Here is a 19,422-nt window from a genome sequence, read left to right as displayed (position 1 = left end):
AGCGTATCAACTTTGGTAGATGTGGCGGTTGAGTTCTCACCAACGCGGATATGGGTAGTTGAAAGCGGGCAACGAGATAAAGCGTCGGCGTCTTGATGTTTTCTGCCTGACTTGTAAGTTATGTCCAAGTCGTACTCCTGCAAGCGTAGTATCCACCGACCCAAGCGTCCGGACAAGTTCTTGAGTGTATAAAACCAGCATAAGGCATGGTGGTCCGTAACGATTGTGAAGTGACGGCCGTGAAGATAGGGACGGAACTTCTGGACCGGCCAAACCACAGTCAAATACTCTTCCTCAGTTAGAGTGTAGTTCTTCTAGGCAGGGGTGAGTACGCGACTGGCATATGCAACAACTTTCTCTGGGGAAGACTTGTCGCGTTGTAGAGGAACGGCTCCTATACCAAGGCCGCTAGCGTCGGTATGAAGGATAGTCGGTGCGGCTTCGTCAAAGTGTCAGGGCAGAGGTTCAGACGTGAGTGCCCGCTTCAACAGGTCGAATGCCGTTTGACATTCTTGAGACCACAGAAAGGGGACGTTGGAAGCAAGTAGTTGGTGTAATGGAGCAGCAATAGAAGCGAACTTCTGGATAAACCGGCGAAAATAGGAGGCGAGGCCAAGGAAACTGCGAAGCTGCTTTGGTTTTTCGGGACGCGGAAAGTGAAGCACTGCAGAAATCTTGTCAGGGTCGGGCCGGATACCATTTTTGCTAACGACGTGTCCTAAGACCTTAATAGATTTGCTAGCGAAAGAGCATTTCTTGGTGTTTATTTGAAGCCCGGCGCCGGCACGGCACGTCAAAACTTGATCCAATCGTTCTAGGTGTTGAGGAAACGTTGACCAAAAGGTAATAATGTCGTCCAGGTAGCAAAGGCAACTTTTCCATTTCAGGCCACGCAGCACGGTATCTATCATGCGCTCAAAAGTCGCGGGTGCGTTGCAGAGCCCGAAAGGCATCACGTTGAAATCATATAGCCCGTCGGGGGTTGCGAATGCCGTTTTCTCCTTATCGTCTTCATGCATGGGGATCTGCCAGTACGCAGAACGCAAGTCGATGATTGAAAAGATTTCCTTGCCTCGTAGGGAATCAAGGGCGTCGTCAATGCGTGGCATAGGGTACACGTCCTTGCGTGTGATATTATTGAGCGCCCGGTAGTCCACGCAAAACCACACAAAGCCATCCTTTTTATGGACCAAAACAATAGGAGACGACCAAGGGCTAGATGAGGGACGGATGGCTTCCCGTTTAAGCATGTCCGCAACGTTTTCTTCTATAATTTTTCTTTAAGTTAGAGACATGCGGTAGTGTCGGCGGTGTACGATAGATGTCCCAACAGTTTGAATTCGATGTGCTGTAGTATTAGTGCGGCCCAGCTTAGACGAGCAAATATTGAAAGAATTTGCATGTTTCTGTAACAATGCGAGCAGCTGCTGCCTCTGTGAATTTGTCAATTCGCTGCTGATAGCGGTGGTAAAGGCGGAGGAAGAAACATGCTCACCGAGGCAAGGTTCTTTGGATGCGATGGCCTGAAGTGGCGTGACAAATACAGGCTCGAAGCCAGCAACACGGGCCACAGTAGTGCCCTGTGGCAGTAAGATCTTCTCCGGTGTAGAGTTGACAGCAGTGACAAGTGCCGAGCCATTGCAAAAACGAACTACACCGGACGGAAGAACTATACCTTTGCGGACGCAAAGTGGTGACGGTGAGACCAATACATCCCCGTGATAGATGTCGTTAGACGTAATGCTGACAATTTGCTCTTGTAGTGGCGGCAGTTCGATGTCTTTCGCAGCGACCAGACGAAGTGGCTTCTGATTGTCGTCGTCAAGCATGTAGTCGGTGTCAGCGAGGTGAACGACGCGTTGTCCACAACAAATCGCCGCGGAAGCAGATTATAGAAAATCCCACCCTAAAATTAGTTGGTGAGAGCAGCGAGACAGGACAGCAAACTGGACATGATGGCGGATGCCGTCGATGAAAACACGCACAGTACAAAATGCGGAAGGGCGAATGACGTTCCCCTGGGCAGCACCTAACGTGGGGCCGTCGTAAGGCGTCATTACGTTCCTTAAATGTTCACACAAATCAGCCCGCAGCACAGGCAATGTCGCATCTGTGTCCATCAAAGCATCGACTCGCACTCCTTCCACTTCCACAGAAAGCATGTTACACGGGCCTGATGGAGGAATTTAAGTTCTAATTCCGAATGCAGTTTTTTTCCATAAACTGCATCATTTAGTTTTCCGAATGAATATTTGAGAAGGATGAGGCGGGTTGAAGTGGAGAAGTGGAACGGTGGAAAGGCGAAGGCAAGCGGCGTCTCGTGTTTCGGCTGTTCCGCCGTGCAGTCGATGCCGGAGGTGATGGAGATTGGTGCGGAGGAGACGAATAATGCCGACCTTGATAACAGACCCCAGTGTACAAATCCCGTTCGTGCATGTCGTTCCGACGCTCATCTTGCTGGCGCTTTCAGCAGAAACAAGATATGTGGCCGCGATAGCCACAGTAGTAGCAGACAGGGTGGGACGAGTGCCACGATGGGGAGTAGAAGGCGTGCGGGGCACCTAGAGATAGTGAGGTCACGTAGGACGAAGAAGGGTCAGGGGGCATGGAATGGTAGTTCACCGGGGGAACGGCAGCAACCAACGCATAGGATGGCAGCGGCAAAGTCACGTGAGCGTCTCTGGGAGGCACGGCAGCAACTTGAGGGTAGGTGGATATGGGGCGAGAAGCAGGTGGCTGTACGTGCGCAGAGCCGGTCAGGGATGTAAGTTCCTCCTTGATGATGTCACGCAAAGGCACTCCCGAAGACTGTGTAAGAGGCGGTGAAGGAGGTGTGAAGCCCATAGACCGCAATTCTTCGCGTATAATGTCCCGGATGAGGTCACGCAGATGGCCATGAGACGTGGAGTGGTGGTCGTCAATGTCCGGTTGGAGACGAACGGAGTCCAGCGCATCAAGGTGCTGGCATGTCGTCGCGACATTAGCGATGGTAGCTGGGTTTTGCACAGCGAGGGCATTAAAGGCAACAGGCCCACTGGTTTTCGATATATGGCGCACTTTGTCCGATTCCGGCATGGATTGATTGACACGTCGGCACAGTGCGAGGACATCCTCGATGTATGAAGTGTACGATTCGCCGGGATGTTGTCAGCGAGTATCGAGTGTCCTCTTCGCGACGGCAGATCGAATGTCCGGTGTCCCAAAACGTGTCGCAGCTGCTGCTGGAAGGTAGCCCAGTCGGGCAAGCCAATGACGGGGTTGAAATACCATGTCTTCGCGACTCTGGTCAGATAAAAAGGCACGTAACGCAGTTTGGCGGCCTCGTCCCACCTATTAGCGGCCCTTACGTGGTCGTAGTCATCAAGCCAGTTTTCTACGTCTTCTCCCCGAAGACCAGCAAAGAGCGGGGGTTCCCGCTGATGTCCGTGTATGTAAGTAGGAGGGGCAGCTTGCGGCGGTGCGTGGTTGATGACATCAGTGCCGGCAGGCTCGGTCTGGGACATGCTGCTTGACTGTGGGCGCAAGCGGCGGCCTGAACGAAGCTCCAGGGGGTATAGCGGGCTGCGGGAGGTCAGAGGACCAAAAATCCACCTCCACCACGTATGAAGTCTTGGTAGTCTTGGCTGCGTCAGCGTTTATTTGAGGAAAGACCTCGAAAAACGAACGGGCAGAGCCAGTACACAGACGATGACGATGATGATGACCCAGAGTGGCAATGAGGACAAAGACAAGTGGTGATTGTGATGATGCAGGGATGATGATGATGTAAGTAACAAAGGCCCACAATATATAAGGGAAACAAGTGTATGCTTAAGGGCTCGTTTTTAGTGTGTACACGATATTAATGAGATCTAACAGACAATAATGCCAAGAAAGGTATGGGGGAAGTTGTTAGGCCAATTGCAATGTAAATGGGAAGAAAGAAAAGTGGGTGAAAAGATAACTTGCCCTGGGCAGGATCCGAACCTGCGACCTTCGAATAACGTGTTCGACGCTCTACCACTGAGCTATCCCCCGCCCGACACTTTATCAGGTATCTATGCGAATTTAAACTTGGGAGTGTCAGTCAGCGCCACTAGTAGCCATGGCGGCGAGTGTGGCACACTCTTTATGAGCCTGTTTGGCGTCACGTAGAACGTGAACTTATTACTAACTGGCAGCTGACCAAATAGTCACTCGTATACAACCTAAAGGCACCAAGCCTACCAGTACGAGACCCTCGTTAATGAATAAGGCAAACAAGTGTATACTTAAGGGCTCGTTTTTTGTGTTTACACAATAATAAGGAGATCTTACAGACCATAATGCCAAGGGAGGTATAAGGGAAGTTATTAGGCCGATTGTAATGTAAATCAGAAGAAAGAAAAGTGGGTGAAAAGATAACTTGCCGTGGGCAGGATCCCAACCTGCGACCTTTGAATAACGCGTTCGACGCTCTACCACTGAGCTACCACGACAGCTATCCCCCCAGCCACTTTATCGGGTATCTATGTCAATTTAAACGTGGGAGTGTCAGTCCGCGCCACTAGTAACAATGGCGGCGAGTGTGGCACTGACTGATGAAGGGAGGACCCCTCCCGAAACTGTTGGGAAATAAATATATTTGTCCTTGTTCACAACGCTCCCGTTGTGCCATATCCCATACCTTCACGAAGACTAACTGGCCCATTGAATTATTACTCCCACAATATATATATATATATATATATATATATATATATATATATATTTCGAGACAAATCCGGCTACAATCCGGCTTCCGGAGCGCGAACAACGGGAGTCATGCTACATAAAGATTTTCAGATCACTTACCCACGGAATCAACGAGAGCCCTAGGCGACTGACGTGCCTCCGCGAAGTTTCGTGAAACACAGAACGTGAATTACTCAATTAATTTATTTATACATACGTGAAGTCGCACACATAGGATGATCACTACAGCGCGTGAAAATAAACGAATTCGATGCTACGTGCACCAACTGGCGCGTGTTAGTATTATTAGATTTTATTTTCATTTTTAAGTACTTTATTATTATTTGCTATTATTTTCATTATTTTCGTTTACGGTTTTGTTTGTTCATCCTTTAAAGAATATCCATTCATTCATTTTGAGTATGACTGGTTGTACACTTTTCTGCAAGAGAGGGCAGATGGGGGAGGGGGAGAGGGCACTTTGGCTTTCCATCGTGGCCAATATTTTCCTGGAGCTGGAGCGGGTCGTATGTTTCTTGTTTGTGTGTGTTTAGACCGATGCCGCGGGCCAGCCGCCGAACCACGTGAACTTTAACTCGATCCATGTGTGGAGTAAGCGGCAATATGTTTCACTTTTTCGCTTTTCTTTGATCTTCTCCGCTGGCGGCGCGTCTTATCTATCCCTAGAAACAATGCAAAGATTACCCGCCCGCTTCCGGCGGCTCTCCGTCGCTCCTTTTATCTTCCTCTCCTTCTTCTTGTTGTATGTTGCTGCCTCGTTCGCCGGTTTATCTCGTTTTTTTTCTCTTTTTTCTCTTTTTTCTTTTTTTCATTTTGGGGGTCTTCAAACTTAGAGGGTAGCCCTCTGCGACGGGAACTTGTATCATTTCGCTTAGATCCTCCGAAGAAGGCTGGTCCACCAGCCGAATCTGTTAGGATTTAATAAATATTTTATTATTTTGTTTTCTATATTGCACTATTCTCGAAGTTTATAACTTTTATTACGGTAGGCGGAAGAAACTCTGATCACCTATTTCATCCACACACACACACACACACACACACAGATATATATATATATATATATATATATATATATATATATATATATATATATATATATATATATATATATATATATATATATATATATATATATATATATATATATATATATATATATATATATATATATATATATATATATGTATATATATATATATATATATATATATATATATATATATATATATATATATATATATATATATATATATATATATATATATATATATATATATATATATATATATATATATATATATATATATATATATATATATATATATATGTATATATATATATATATATATATATATATATATATATATATATATATATATATATATATATATATATATATATATATATATATATATATATATATTCATGCTATACCCAGCGCAGCTACTATTTTTTGGCGTTGCATGTCTCGTCCGACAACGTTAGCCTTGAACTAGTTTTGAGAGCTCATGCTGTCGAAAAGGTGAAATCTACAGTGGGCATTTGTAGAGACATGCTATATTGAGCTTCGCCAACTGTAAACTATTGGCGCAGGGCTATCCATGGCAGATTTGTTTTTAGTTTTTTTGAGGGGGTGGGGTGTGCAGCAGAACGCCTAACTTTGGCACTTCTTGGTCGCTGTGAATGCGTGTAAATATTTTAGTATACCCAGAAAAGTTGAATTACGAAAACATTTCGTGGTGTAGGGGTTCAGATTCCCTTTCTCCCCCATCTTTACTTATGGCTTTCCGGTTTTGCGTGCGCGTGACACAGTATTTGCTTTTTAATCACACAGCTTTCTGACCACAGCTAACTTCCAATGAATCGGTTCAGTTATACTGAATATTGTAGACGCCTAAGCAACGTAGAAAGAGTTAAGGGAGAAGCAATGAATATAAAATACACGCTTTCTGAATTATTTTCGATCTCTCACAAGTGCTTTTATAGAGCTCAAATTCAGTGGATTGGCGTGTCATAATTCAAGGGCTATGGCATCATTTGCTAGACATGAATGATGGGCAGGTACGAAGAAATCTGCATCAAGAAAGCGCGATGGCGGAGCCGAAGCGCATAACAGTTCCTGCACGCGGCACGTGGCTCTTTCACTACTATTCAACTGCAGCGCCGCCGCTGCGGGCAACACGCAAGGGATTAGGCGGCGAGGCGTGGTCACGCCACTCAACACAGAAACACTTCTAGTACACTCTAACCAGGTGTTCTGTGACCGCACTACAGTGTAGTAGAAGGGGAAACGTGCCGTGCAGCGCCGAAAAGACGGTCCTTCTAGCGATGACCGCTCAACGCGCGATTAGAAGGCGCTGTTGGCTAAAAAAGCGCTACACGTGCACTCTCTGCCGTGATGGTTCTATGAGAGGCTGCGTGGCCGACCGATTTGTGTATTGTTCCAAGTTGTCGTCGAGGCTTTTTATGCGATAAATGCCACTTAATGGTGAAATTCAGCCCTTCCGCATAGCCACTAGCCGTTCTCTCGCTATATCGAGCGTACACAAAAACACCCGACTACAATTCAGGGACGTCGTTTACACCAGCCAAACTTGTTTCTTTTTGAAGTTACTAAAATTTATACTGCAGTTATGTATGTACGTATAGTACTAGTATGTATGTATAGCAGTTTTATACTATGGGTGAACTTCAACGTGTTACCTTAGAACGCCTAAACATCCATTATTATTATTTTTTTTTGCATACAAGTGTCTGTGTGAGGTCCTGTGTGTTCTATACCTTTTATATTGCTTCACATACTAAATGGTCGAGAAGCGTCAATCGAAGGCTTCTATTTCTCTCAGCTACTTCTTCAGATAACTGCTCATATTTTGCTTTCATTCGGCTCAAGCTAAATTTTGCGCTGCTTAGCTTGGCTTTCGTTCTCCGAAGGTTACGTCGTATATTGCGAGGACTTTGTTTCGTTAACATCTTCTGACATCGTAACTTGAAAAGCTAGTTGAGTATCAGCTTTCTCTGATATTTGCAGTGAACACAAGCACGGAGATCATTTGCCACAAGCGTGCAGTTATTCGAAGAGAATGCCTCATTAAACGATGGGCATTTACAAGCTAAAGGCCCCATTCCCACGCCGGGACACAAAGTCAATTTGATCACATTGTTTATCAGCAACTCTGACTCTTTCGTGCTACGAGTTTCTCTTGGCGCCACTTCTTTCCTCTTAGAAGAAATTTGGTGGTTGCAGCACTTTCAGCAGCTTGCTTCCTAATCTAAATGAGTTTTTAAAATGCTGCCTTTTTATGTTCAACAGCGTCGGCTTCCAACTCGGCATAAAGAAATGAGCCCCCAACACATGGCAGAAAAATTTCCGACCATGCACTCATTTAGAATGGTGAGCCTTGAAAAAGACAGTCCTTGAATCGGCTGAACTGCCTTGATCACCGTCGTTGGACTCAACTTTTGACAACGTTGCTCTCACGTCTTCGCTGCGGTTTGGATAGAATCTGATCGCTAATTAAGGTTGTGATCCTGTTTTTTCGGCTGCGATTTTGAAAGGTACTTGGAAGTATCAGGGAAAATTGCAGAAATGGCATCATTTGATAAGAGTAGTAAGTGTCTGGAGATCTCAATAACCTTAGCGTCGATAGTCGTCTTGAAAGTTCGCTGTATAACCTTGCTTCGAAGTATCGCTCTCAAACAGCGCTGCTGTTGCCGAGGACTCGACCACCTCTCTTGATGTTCCGCGACCATGATTCCTGGCGGTCAGCTTCAACAGCACCCTAAATAAGGAGTGCGCCGCTTTACACAAGCGGCAGCAGCTGTTACAATTTGGCAAAAAGCAAAAGCCGTCTCACTTGTCCAGTCGTCTCCCAGCCATTTTCTCTCATTCCAGTAGACAAGCGCAAACACCACCGTAATTAGTTCACTCACGTACAGCGCAATCTGGCGGGGAGCAGAGTTATTCTATGCGGGAAATACCGGCAACGAGGAACTGGTCCCGCGTTAACAGCCAAACTATGTGGGGTCAGGGAATGCAAGGTTATAGGGATGGATATCATTTGAGGGCAGGGGAGCTAGCAGCAAGATAAAATTTGAGAAGCGATTGAGAGAAGTGGGGGAGGAGCGTTGGGGAATGTTTTCAGTTACTTTTACATGAAGAATGTCGTTACAAAATGGAGGAGGCGAAACAGAAAATTGACGGGTAAATACTTAGCAATAAGCAGGGGGCCAAACCGAACAGAACTATTGGTTAGGAAGAAGGGGAAGAAAACGGAGACTGACATGTGGAGAGTCAGCATGATTAAGAAGGCCGTACTAGAGATCTATCAAACTTTCAAGCAGAAAATTGCCAAGGAAAGGATCTATGATAATACTCGAGGTAGTTCTCTACTGTTTGAGGCCAGGACAGGACTATTGCACACCAAGACATATCGGGCCAAATACGAAGGGGTAGACAAGGTATGCAGCGCATGCAGAGAGGAGGAGGAAACTGCTGAACACTTGATAATGTTCTGTAAAGGGCTTCACCCTATAGTTCAGGATGATGGCGCAGAGTTTTCAAAGGACTAGGGTTTAGGAACAGGGAGGGCAAAATATACTTTAAGCGGGTAGAATTAACTATAGAAGGAGGTTATCTGATTGGTGGCTAAAGTCAAGGCACGAGTGAAAATTAAACCATTCTCTGCAAAATACCAGTCATATACTTTACTATTTATTGGATAAAAAGATAAATCTAGTTGTTGGTTCACTAAGTATTACGGCTTGGTGGAGTTAGCAACCGCCCAATCTAAAGGGTACAGCCACATCAATCCATTCATCCATGTACGGAACGCGCAACGCAGAGTCTCAGCAATGTGGAGAAAGTCATGTGCGCTTGGTGTTTCCCCGAAAAAAGGAGGCGCGGAGTAATATAGCATATTTTTGAAAGCTTCCTCTGTGTTAAGACAAGCGCAGAGAAACCTGGACAGGCGGACATTTTAAGCTAGTGTGAAAATAAAGCTGTCCCAATAAGTGGAGGAAACGGGCGCAGGACGATGTGGCCAATTGGTAAACTAAAGGCTCGCGAACACTGTATACGTAAAAAATTCAATGATTAAATTAACCAGTTCATTTGCCATTGACAATCATCATACGTTAGGTCTCAGTCGTATTCACAAGTACGATTAAGCCAAGCAACTTCGGCGCCTCATGTATTAACACATTAGGAACATATGTCCCATATCAATTTCATTACGAGCGGTTTCGTTTACGTTTGTACATATCCACTGAGAGCTCGGGATTTGATTATTCCCAAGACGATGCTGCTATGGCACGGCTGTAGTAAGGACCCGAGATAGCGATGTTTTATGACGTAGTAAAAAATTAAAATAAGACTAGCAACAAAAATACTTTATTGGCACAAAACACCACAGTGTTCTCAAAGTACATGGCTGCAACGAGGGAGGAATTAAGAGCAACGGCTGATCTTCGCATGTCATTTCTTTTGACGCCATTCGTGACGCAATTTGTTGAGCCCTTTTACATAAAAATGCAGCATGGTCAGCACATAGAATTTGGTCAACTCTATCGTGAGCGCATCTGGCTGCTCTGCAACCTAAGGCATTACAAAATTTCTCATTCACCTGCAACATCACATCCACTGTGCGGTCCTTGCAGAGTTTCTCTTGGCTGAAAAGCACAGTGAAGATGTCTTAACTGCCTTAAAAGCTCCTGTGAGGGATACAACAAGCCTCCGTTGTCACATATGGCAGTGAACTCAGTGTTTCTGTTTTCCGTATGCGGGACTTCCAAAAGGAGATTCTTGCAGGCAATGCAGTCATAACGTTTCGGAAACTTAATTTCGAGCAACAAAACCTGCCATATAATGTTATTAGACAGACATCGCTCTTCTGCTCTACCACCTACCTCTCTGTGCTCTGCAGGAATACTCCGAAACATGCGTTCAGCTGATGCTAGGGCCCCTTTTTCAATCAGATGGTCCACTGGAGGAACCGTGGCTTCCTGAGCAGGAGGATCTTGCGCACTCAGGAGAGAACTATTTTTGCACTAGCTCCCATTAAGTCAACTTTGCCCGAACGTACGGTCCTAGCAAGGTTATAAAATTACAGGCAATTAATGACAATTAGGAACCGCGTGGGTCTAGGTTAATTGCTGGGTGCGTTCATCCGTCCGTGCGTGCGGTCGTCGCAACAAGCGCGCGAAGCACCAGAGGCAGCCACGCCAGCCAGCCCACGTGACTACAGCGCCACCACCAGATTTTTATGGCAGAACAAACTCGCCTTCGAAAAAAGGTGTCAGTATTCCTTTAATGCCAATCACTGCAGGGGTGTTCATTTTATAATGCAATTAATAATTTCTGCCGATTCACATGACTACCATGAAGTGATCATGAGTCGTACAGTAGTGGGCAAACTTAAATTGATTCTGGCTTTCAGGGGTTAAAAAAAATGACATTGTAGCCTCGCAGGAGGCAAGACTACTGTCGAAACATTTGCATTGACACCTCGTGTTCACTGATTTTTCATATGTTCAAGCTTCCATTTTTTAAGGGTCAGTTTGGTCCACCTGCACCAATGAGAACTGGTTCACAGCTGTACACGATAAGTTCAGAACTTGTGCAGCACGAGTTCGGTGGTTCGACGTCACAAGTGAATGACAAAGTGGAATCTTTATTTCTGCTCGCCTAATTTAATGAGGTTCAAATAACTTGGCAAAACACGCCGCATTTGTAGAGGTGGGTACGGCACCTACGTCTAATGCTATGTCCTTTGTTAAGCTGTGCGTGCAGCTGCACCAGACCAGCGCCGTCAGAGTAGGAGGTACAGGGAAATCATGAACTAGTTTTAGTGATGTACCTCTCCAGCGCTTTTTTGAAACGAATGGCACCGTTTAAAAGACGCCATTGCTGCACCACTGAAACGAACGGTGAGGTGCAGCATCTCGTAAAATGGATTTTGTGGTACAGGCGAATCGAGCCCTTGAGCACACGAGCGTCTTAGCATTTTACCCTCATCGAAATATGTACACTGTGGCTGGGATCAAACCTTTGTTGTTGAGCTCAGGAGTGCCACACATCTAACTAATAGTGTTTCAGTTTCAACGTTATTGAAGTGTATAGTTTCTATGCCATGGTAGGCAGCCAATGCTTGTGGACAATCTAAAACACCCCTCCAAGACATGCGTGGTAAAACATACACAAATACAGCATTGCATGTGTGAGGTTCGAGATGACCTGCTGTAGTGGGCGTTCATATGTTTCAACGTGCTTGAAGAGTGGACATTCAGGGGTAGTCATCCTGTTCTTGCATGGCAGTCCGTCAAAACAAGTAACATCACCAGATATTGATAATCATAGTCAATGCATAAAAATTTCCAAAGTAATCAAATGAATTCAGTAAACTAGTAAACAGAAATATTTTATACATATATATGCAATGGTACCTCATAGCACATGTATCACTCGGGGCTGCTTCTTCACAAGGCATGTGATGTAGCAGGTTCATTGCCCATTGTACACAGCTGCTTCCATGTCAGGTAGGCCAGGAGGCTGTGGCAGAAAAAAGAAGTATTTCTGATTTAGGTGACGGTTTTTTTGTCACACTATAGCAAAACCATGCAGACCCATAATTTTGTGGTGTTTCTCAAACGCGACTGCGGTAAACTTTTAACAAGTAGGTTTTTTGCACTAATATATGGGCTAGCTACGAAGGCACATGCGAGGCGACTATTTGCCTTCTTTCATTGCACCGGCCTGGTTTGTGTTACCTGGCGATACGATTTCAGTATTACTATGAGTCAGCGACTCGTTCACACGTGAAGCCGCGCTGCAAATAAGGCATGTTTTTCGGTGACAAATGAACCCGTTAGAAACATTTTTAAGTTTATTATTGCAATGCGCTGCCGCTGTGTGACGACTACGCAGTCATTGGCAAAAAAAAAACTACATATGTTGAAATGAACCAACTAGCCCAGCAAGCAACCGTCCTGAAAAAACTGAAGTGGTTTCTACTCAACGGCCCGCAATTCTCGGGCTTGCAACGGGTATTCATCCGACGAAAGCTTCAACAGTCGCTTCGTTCCCTGGAAGTTACTTGAATTTCCTTCACAAAAGCATTTGAACGACTCAAAATAAACAGAACGGAAGAGAGTGTGTCGGCTGGCAGTGGCTCCAAATATTTACAGCGAAAAGAAACAGTGCGAGACACATCCGAACGTACTGTGAGTCATTACCTGCAGTCGCTACCGTTGGCCGCCGTATATTTTGAAATGAGGATAATTATGTCAATAGGCTGCTGCTGACTTGCTGCTGACTACGAGTCAGCTGGTGCAAAAACTATTACAAAAAAAGGATGACACAGCACATGTTCAAGAAAACTACTTGCCATAAGAAAAAATTGTTCTTTATGTGTAGTGGTACGCAAAGATGTAGCATTTGACGATTTTAAAATTAAAACTTGGCTCCGACGAGGACGCCCTTACAACAAAGAGCAAGAGTGTGAATGGCGGCGTGAATATGAGTTTGTATCGAATAGTCACCATCAATTGCAATTGTTGCCTCTGTTGACATACATCTGGGCAGACCAAGGCACACTCTCAGTGCTTGTACAGTGCTTCTCAGTGCTTCTACAGGCTTGTACTGCCTGACGAACACAAACATTGATCTTGCAGGTATTGCTAAGCACGGGCAAGCTATATCTCAGGAAACCGAGAAACAGGGCTTTGTAGAGTTCCATCATTGCATCCACTGACATCCCCCATGTCTTAAGACATGGGGGATGTTCCTGGCAGGGAATTTCCTGCCAGGAACTTTAACAATTGGGAAATAGCGGTCAGGTGCTTCTTCATATAGGCCACATGCGGACTCCAACAGAGGTCCCTATCAATAATGATGGCCAGAAACCGGTGTGTTCTGGCGTAAGAAATCGGTCGCCTGCAGATTGAGATGATATAAAAAGTCATTTCTTTGCGAGTGAAAGCCACCAGCGCACATTTTTGTAGTGATATGCTGAGACCTTGTTTTAACAAGTAGTTGGCAATCATAGTTCCTGCTCTTTGAAGCCGGGAACGTATCTGAGGATGTGTGACAGCCGAAGTCCAGACACAGATGTCGTCTGCGTATATTGAGATTTTAATGGTACTTGGCAAGTATTCAGCAAGGCCAATTAGTGCAAGATTGAATACCGCTGGGCTGAGAACTCCGCCTTGAGGAACACCCCTGGAAGTATAGCGTCGCGTAGTTGGGCCATCTTCTGTTAATACAAAATAGGATCTTGCAGCCAGGTAACAAAAAATAATACCAAGGAAAGTATAGGGGAGGTTATTAGACCGAATTGTAAGGTAAATGTGAATAACGAAAAGCGGGTGAAAAGATAACTTGCCGTAGACAGGAACCAAAGTTATATATTCAATTCAATTCAATTCAGCTTTATTTCAGGTATACCCTGAGGAGACAGAGGCTAAAGGCTTTGATCGCCTGACGGTGGCCTCTGCCCCCCCGAGTTCGGAGCAGGTACACAATACATAAAGCAAACACTAACGCCGAAAATCACACATATACAAAAATAAATTATGTACAAAAAAGAGTGGGAATGAAATGCTACGACAGTAGTGATTGTACAGTGTTACATAAATACAATGCTACAAAGCCATAATGTTTGCAGAGAAAATTACAGAAACGTAGAACACATATGATTCTACTGAAAGCAAATAGAGAGCAACTAAAAATAGTATACAAGCAGTTAATCACCGACTTCAGTGGTAATGAGATGTGTCTTCAATTTATGTTACATTTTTTTTGCGGAATCAGTCCAGCAGACAATGCCTTTGTATTTGTTCAGGAAATGTGCAATTCGGTAATGTAATGTCTGCTTTCCATAATTCGTCCTCACTTTAGGCAATCGACACTGAATATTCCTGAACCTATACCTGTCTGTTTCAGTTTAACTGTTTTCTTTAAAGACATCATTATTGTGTGTATATATATTCACAAGGCAACGCCCCATTAACAATACCCTTGCAATGTCCCTTAGAACAGCCGCTATTTTTACGCGGTGCATTTCTCGTCCGTCTACTGTAGACTTTGACTAGGTTGGAGACCTCATACTGTAGGAAAGGTGAAATTTACAGTGCGAATTTGTACAGAGACACGCTATATTCAACTTCGCATACTATAAATGTTCGGCGCAGTGCTACCCAATAATTTTTTTTTGAGGTGGTGAGGGGTGCAGCAAAACGAGTAACTTTGTAATTTCTGGTAGCTGTGAAGACGTGTATATGTTTTTGTATACCCTGAAAAGTTAAAATACACAAAATATTTCGTGGTGTAGGGGGTTCAGACTTCTTACGCTCCCTTCTCTACTTATGGCCTCCTTGTTCTGCGTGTGTTTGACACGTTATTTTTACAGCGAAAGCTGTTATGAGATCAGAGCACCTGTCACGCACGGCGCCGTAGTTGTCCGCCGCCGCCGCCACGACCGGTGTCCGAAATCAGTATCGAAGGAAAAAAAAAAACCTCAGAGAATAAACACCAATTACACAATGGGATTCGAAGCCTAGTCCACCAGCCCAATAGTCTACCATTGAGCCACGCGAGTGCTTAGAACTAGTTTGTAAACTGGCCTTAGACAGGCTTGATGTTGGGAAAGGGATCGCGTTATTATGAGTAACAAAGCGTTTTAGAACATCAAAGGAACAGCCAGGCGTTACACAATGCGAATTGTGTAACGAGTGAGTCGCCAAATGCTCCAACCCATTAGAGAAATTGTTTTTGATCATCAATTAGCTGTGGTGCATACCCACTTCAGTAATAATTTTTTCATAGTCGTCAGCCACTGCATAATAAAAAATGCACAAAATTCTTAAGAAGTATGTAGCGGATACCACGCTTCTTCGAAGAAGGACGAAGGAGAGCCTAGTTTTACCAAATTTATGATTATTACACAAAATTTATAATTATTTATGGCATAGCAAGTTCCCAGCAGTGTGCTTGTAGGATTCCAAAGAGTGTTTAGAAAAGGCTTTCAATGGCCACTCCTTTAGCTTTCGCTATAGTGTACTAGAATATGGGGTAGTATGTTTAGGCACCCCCTCTCGCCATGCATCGCGTAAAGCGGCGCACGTGGACAAAAAGCCAGTTCTCAAGGCGAGTTTTATAGCTTCGTGGCAAGATCCTTCGCAAGACCGTTCTAGTCTCACCTTCAAGCTTGCCCGGGCTCAACCTGCTGGGGTGTTCTTGGCTGAGGAATGAGTGGTTTTAACTTTCTGTCTTAGAATTCGATTCTACAGTTTATCTGTTTCTGAGTCTAACCATATCTCTAATGCTCATGTCAACTACTTCTCCTGGCCAGGCGCGATCCTCATGGTCAGCGTCCCTGCCGTCTAATGAATTGTCGCTAGACTCCTTTTTCCGCAGTGGTATCGACAGCATTCCTGTGGCACTGGTACCTACAAATGGAGGCTTCATCAGACTTACAAACCCTCAGGCGGTCCAAAAGGAACTTAAAACAACTTCAAACCATTTCCAGACCATTACAGATGTGCGCCCATTTGGGCAAGGAGATATCGTGTCTAGGTCGCCGGATCAGACCTGCGTGCAGGATCTTCTCAAATGCACCTCCTTTGCTGCTACCCCGGTGAGTGCTTTTATTCCGCCTCACCTTGCATGCACCAAAGGCCTTTTACGGGGAGTCGACTCCAAGCTGAGTCCAGCTGAGAGCCTAGAGAGGCTCTCTGGAGCAGGCGTAATTTCAATTTACCGGTGTAATAGCCTAGTCGACAACCAGAGGGTACCAACCGAATCTGTCATCGCGACATTTGTGGGCACAAAATGCCCGTCAGAAATAAAATTATGGCCATTGATCTTTCGAGTAGAGCCCCTCGCTTCTCGTTCGATTCAGTTCAAGAACTGCTGGAGATTCGGCCACAGTGCAGGAGGATGTAAATCTAACGTTCGTTGTAGCACCTGCGGAGAGAGCCATCCTTCAAACAAATGTACTGCAACAGCGGAAAAGTGTTGTCTCTGTGGGGGAGTCACTGCGCCGGCAACACTGACTGTTCCGCTCGTTCCCGAGGGGCTCAAATCCTAGAAGTTATTGACTGCCGCCGCTGTTCTCAAAGGGAAGCCATTAACATAGTTAGAGACAGGGCTTTTGGATACTCTGGTATTACAGTGCGCTGCACTTCCAGTATGGACTCAAACCTATCGCAGGCTATTGAAACTGTTGTGGAAAAGGCAGTGAGTAAGGCAATGCATAAACTCATATCTAACCTTTCCGACTGTTTGGTGCTAATTCTTTAAGTCAGATTGGACAAACAGTACAGACTAGTACAGAACCTGCAGTATTGGACATTACCAGTGATGCCACACAGCTACGCAATGTTGTGTTGGACGAGCTTTCTGCATCTGCAGGCAAGGCTAAGCAATCAGGAATACAGGTGTAGTTGGACCGCCATATGCCTCAGCCGAGCACAAGTGCTGCTACAGATATGGAACTCAATATACGAACTAATAAACGTACCAGATCCCCTATCTTCACCAATCTCAAGTCCAAATCTAAACGGAATGAATCAGCTATTTCGCGTGAAGACGCTTACAAGGGCGCGACATGCGCCTCTGCGATGCGCCCAACACCATAGGTCAGTTGAGGGTACTACAGTGGAACTGCCGTTCTATATTCTCAACCTCAACCAACTTATATTACCTTTGCGACAATTTTAATTTTGATATTATAATTCTCCAAGAAACTTGGATCACACCAGATAAAAATTTCCATCTTGCAGGATTTCGTTCTTTTCGATTAGATCGCCTATCACGTGAGTGTGGTTTAATGATCCTTGTATTAAGTAAATTATGTCATAGGAAGAAAATTTCTTTCAGAATGTTAGACTCGGATTGTGAAATATTAGCATTAGACTTGTGTCTCCCCGGATACCACCCTTTTCAATTTTAAATTGTTACTTCCCCTCTGGTGTGCAAAGTGCGCGTTATCTTGACAGCGTTTTGGTAGCATGTAGAAAGGAAATTGTACTCACAGGAGACTTTAATTCACATCATTTGTCTTGGGGTATAAGGAAAGATTCTTGTGGTAAGCGACTGTGGGAATGGACTATTGATCACAACCTCTCGTGTCTAAATAAAGGTCATGTAACATTTGTCCGAGGTCAGACTAGCTCAGTATTGGATTTAACGTTTTGCTCCAATGCAATCAAGGTTTTGTCATGGGCTGTTCTGGATTCGCCAACTAACAGCGACCATCTTCCTGTAGTTTTTGACATGACTTGTCCAACAATAACTTTAGATCAGCAAAAACGCACATACATCCACCATAGCAAATTTTAAGCCTGCTTTCGTTCTGCCATTTCCCAGCTTCGAAATGCCAGTACTAAGGAGATTGCATCTACGATTGGTTCAATGCTGGAGGGATCTACAGAAAATTCCGAATTTTCTATTCCATCGAATAAACGATCCTCCTCTCGTTGGTGGAACGACGAGTGTACGCGCGATTATATAACACGAAAAGCCGCTTGGAAAATACTTCATAATCAGAGCCCAACAAACTGGAAGGACTATCAATTCCTTGCTGGCGTATTTAAGCGTACAGTGAACCGCGCGAAAGAAGAATACGACGGTAGACATTTTGATTATCTTTCTAAATAAAAAACCAAGCGTGCTTTATTCGCTTATCTTCGGACAAGAAAATTACTGCCAGCACTTTTAACGTTGCAGTCATGTGTCTTGATGCCGGAAGAAATGAACACCTCTCTAGAAGACATAGCGCAAGGTTTAGAACGCCGCTTCACTGCTAATTTATTGGCTATTCGGTCCATTCTAGTAAACTTGCATGAATTTCCAGAATTTCCTTTAGCTGAATTCAGTCAGACAGTATTATGCTTACCGAGCACGGCTCCCGGTCCAGATGGGAATACGAACTCTGTGTTGAAAAGTTTACTCCAGGAATCGCCCAATCTTTTGCTAGAACTAGTGAATTATTCGTTAGGGAACGCATGGATACCTCCAGAATGGAAACTTGTCAAAATGGTATTGTTGCTGAAAATGAAAATGATGCATAAATGTTGGATAACATAAAGCCGATCGCACTGACATCAAACTTAGTGAAATTGGTTGAGAGAATCATCAATATACGAATTAATGAACTTATTACCCTGAGGTCAATTCTAAGTCCCTGTCAAATTGGGTTCAGGGCTGGTTGTTCAATTTGGGATGCCCACGTTGATTTAGAAAGTCGGCTTCAATTAGCTCGGCTACATAAAAAATATGCAGCTTTAGTTACCTTAGACATCGCTAAAGCTTATGACACCGTGGAGCACTGTATTTTGATAGATCGATTAGAATACCTTGATTTTCCATCATACATAGTAGCGTGGGTTCACAATTTTCTCGCAGACAGGAAATTTTATTGTTTTAAAGATGGGTTTTCATCATCTACTCATACCTAAACGAGGAGAGTACCGGAAGGCTTGGTGCTTTCCCCGGTGCTATTTAATTTACTAATGAGTACCATTCCACGTAAAAAGGATATAACAACTTATGTTTATGCAGACGATATCGCATTTTTTGCAATGGCAGATAACATTCAGACCTTATATGAACGGCTGCAGACTTACCTTAATTTATTGCAGAGCTGGCTCGATGGCAACTGCTTTCTACTTAATCCGAGTAAATGTGTCCTCCTTGTTTTCCCGCTG

General features: G+C 44.4%; 1 protein-coding gene across 1 annotated transcript in view; it reads right to left on the bottom strand.

Annotated features, from left to right (window-relative positions):
• Positions 1–19,422, bottom strand: part of LOC119160798 (uncharacterized) — a 188,499-nt gene that overhangs the window by 12,844 nt on the left and 156,233 nt on the right. Inside the window, exon 6 of the transcript XR_012887730.1 lies at positions 12,160–12,265. The gene's annotated coding sequence lies outside the window, so the exon portion shown is untranslated. The remainder of the gene's footprint in view (positions 1–12,159; positions 12,266–19,422) is intronic.

The sequence above is a fragment of the Rhipicephalus microplus genome, chromosome X (genome assembly GCF_043290135.1).
Source record: "Rhipicephalus microplus isolate Deutch F79 chromosome X, USDA_Rmic, whole genome shotgun sequence".
NCBI classification, from domain to species: domain Eukaryota; kingdom Metazoa; phylum Arthropoda; class Arachnida; order Ixodida; family Ixodidae; genus Rhipicephalus; species Rhipicephalus microplus.
The sequence above is the reverse complement of the archived record's forward strand: the minus strand, read 5'-3'. Positions and strand labels throughout refer to the sequence as shown.